This window comes from Colossoma macropomum, unplaced genomic scaffold, assembly GCF_904425465.1.
Source record: "Colossoma macropomum unplaced genomic scaffold, Colossoma_macropomum, whole genome shotgun sequence".
Lineage (NCBI taxonomy): Eukaryota > Metazoa > Chordata > Actinopteri > Characiformes > Serrasalmidae > Colossoma > Colossoma macropomum.
In genome coordinates this window covers 22,327,319-22,330,363 of record NW_023494786.1, presented here as the reverse complement: position 1 = coordinate 22,330,363, position 3,045 = coordinate 22,327,319, and positions in this window count along the sequence as shown.

Sequence of the window (3,045 nt, the reverse complement as noted above, 5' to 3'; positions counted from 1 at the left end):
TGAGCCCATTTGGTTTCATTTCACTTGGCAAACACATCTGTGTCATGGCCAACTGGGGGACTGCAGCAGGCAACACAAACCATTTCCTATGAGCAAACACTGCACGCTATAAAGCCGAGTGAGAGAGTGAGAGAGTACGAGCCTCGGTAAACACAGAGGTGGATAGATGAGCGCAAGCCAGGCTAAATGGCTTAACACTAGCCACTCTACTAATGGAGCTGACAGAGCGGCAGGCATTTGCTCACTCTAGAATGAGAGAGAATGGCAGGATTACTGTCAAGCCGTTGAGACATATGGTCAAAATGTTTGTTAAATACACATTTTAAGAGATTGGATCAATTGATTTTGCACTCAGCTGTTGATACAGCATTTCTGCAGTACTGGCTCTACACTGTTTTTTAATGTGTGTAAACTGTTTTGTATTAAACCTTTTGGTCTACATGTTGGTAAGGTGAAGTAAGAGAAATTGTTCACGTTAGCCATGTTTGAATTACAGAGAAAACACAAAAGATACTTTTCTTGTGCTCCTGTTGTTGTGTGTATTCCTAACACCCAGGTCTAAACCTAATCTGTACTATGACTTTGTCTATACTACATTATGAATTATAATCACTGCCATGTCTAATGCACAAGTTGAATGCCATGTATTGGATTTTTGAATCATAGATAACAAAGAGCAGTGCTGCCCTTTTAGTGGCTAGCCTCCATTTCTAGGGGGTTTGACCTTGGTGGGAGCAAAAATGGGGAGTAGAACAAGGGTAAAGTACTTGAAGTCACTGGGGGGATAAAGTTTATATAAATTCAAAATTAAAGATCTTTGAAATTGTTGCTTGATATGTAGTGTAATCCAGTTTAGCAAATGAAAGCAAGAACCCATCAGATGGTTAATGTACTTAATATATACTTATTATGAGCATTTTTCCCCCTATAAAAGGTCCTTGTCAGAGAAATGAGGTTCTGTTTTGACAGCAACAATAGGCTGCTGTAGAGATCTCTGTAGAGAGAGTGCTTAAACATTCTGCTGGAGAAGTAGGCAGTCGGTAGAGTGCTTGCCATAGTGCCTCAAGTTTAACAGAAACTCCTATGCAGTCTGTAAAGAGCAATAATAGTTGCCTTCTTTCTCTTGATGCCCTTTCATCTCCTCAAGGTCTCTTCCCAAAAACCATAACATGACATACTTTGAGTGCACAAGGGGTTTTGCATGACATTTCAATTTGAGATATTTGAATAAACCACTGTCATTTGTGTCCTCCTAGAAACCGTGACGGTCATTTTAACAGACAAATTTGACCACAGGTCAGTGATATTACATGTGCATGTCTATATGTTACCTTGTTCTGTCAGTAGAATCAGACTTATAAAATGAAGAGTTCTTTTTTAAGTAGTGAGACACGTCTGTATTTCATTGTATAAGACTTTTTAGACAGCTCCATTCAAAACTAAGTCAGGTCCTATACACTCCTAAAAAAAGAGGGTTCTTCAGGGGCTCTTCAGTGAAGAGAATGGTTCTATTTAGAACCATGGGTTCTAAAATAAAAATAGAATATGTTGTATATGGTTCTATGTAGAACATTTTGGGAATAGTTCTATACAGCACCAAAAAAGGGTTCTACTATTGTTGCAAGCCTGACATCATAACAATAGAAGAATGCTTTTAGTGCTATACAGAACCATTCTCAAAATGTTTTATATAGAACCATATACAGCATGTTCTCCATCAATCTGAAGAACAATTTCACCAAGCAAAGAACCATTTACGCATGAAATGGTTCTATTTACAACCATTCCCTTCACTAAAGAATGCTTGAAGAACCATCTTTTTTAAGAGTGTAGGGGAGCATTTAGAATGTCAGGAGCCCTTTTGGAAGTTCTTAGAAGAACCAGTAAAAATGTCCCTGCTTGACACTAAACCCTAACCCAAATCATCTTTTCATCAGATCTTAAAGATATTTGATTCATTCAAGCAGTGACAGGGTCCAGTAGAAAGGGAGGGCTATTAGAACATCTGACATTAGAACAGCCTTCAGGAAATTCTTCAGGAAATCTTTCTTCTCATGGTTCCCACAGTTGAACATTTTCAACTGTAATATTTGAGCCATTCTATATGTACTTTGCTCTTAAACTGGTGTGGACGTCTTGTTTCTTGGCATATTGGCACCGATTTTAAAGAGACACCTGACTAAATCAGTCTCCAGGATACCATTCACAGCATTCCCCCTGGACTCCCAACCAAAGATTGTTTTCGACAAAGCTTGGTTGAAGGATACATGTGCTCCTCTGGAACACTACTAACTGTGTCTTTTAAATATAGTCATGACTGGGAATATTAAACAGAAATTTTGAAATATCAAACATACAGGCTAAAACACTCCAAGAGCTCATGTTGGTGAGGGCAACAAAGGTCAATGTCATTAATTTTTGTTTTTCCCAAAAGTGTTGTATTCTCTTGCATGAATGATTGCGCCAAGTGCAGCACAACCTCATTTAGAATCATTTCACAACCATTTTAACATATTCTGTACATAAAACTTCACATTACTAATGAAAAGTAAAACTTTTTAAACCTTTAATTAGACCTTTGTTGCATTAAACGAGTAATCGATTTTTTGACAAATAATAATGTTTGCTTTGTTTCACTTTTTTCATTAGATCCGCTCAACATTGCTCTCAATTGAAGACAGAGAAAGAAACCAATTGTCAATCATGAAGAGCTTCCTTAAATTCAATTCATTTCTAGTTTAAATTAGACATTGATTTTTTTCTTGGACAGCATTTTGACTAAATGCTTTGTGGTAGCATCAAAAAACAAGGTGGAGCCTTAAACAAGTAGGACACCTAGACCTCCGCAAACATTTAACATTATGATGTTCAAGTTTAATAATAATGTCCTTCTACTTTGTTTCAAGCTTTCAAGCTTGTCACAAACCTGTATGTATCAGTTTTTGAAGGACTACAGTGTCTGATTACACTGACTTGTGATGAGTGAATGTGGCTTTGTTTATTAGCAAAACAAAACAACAAAAAGACAAAATCACAGGAAAAAAA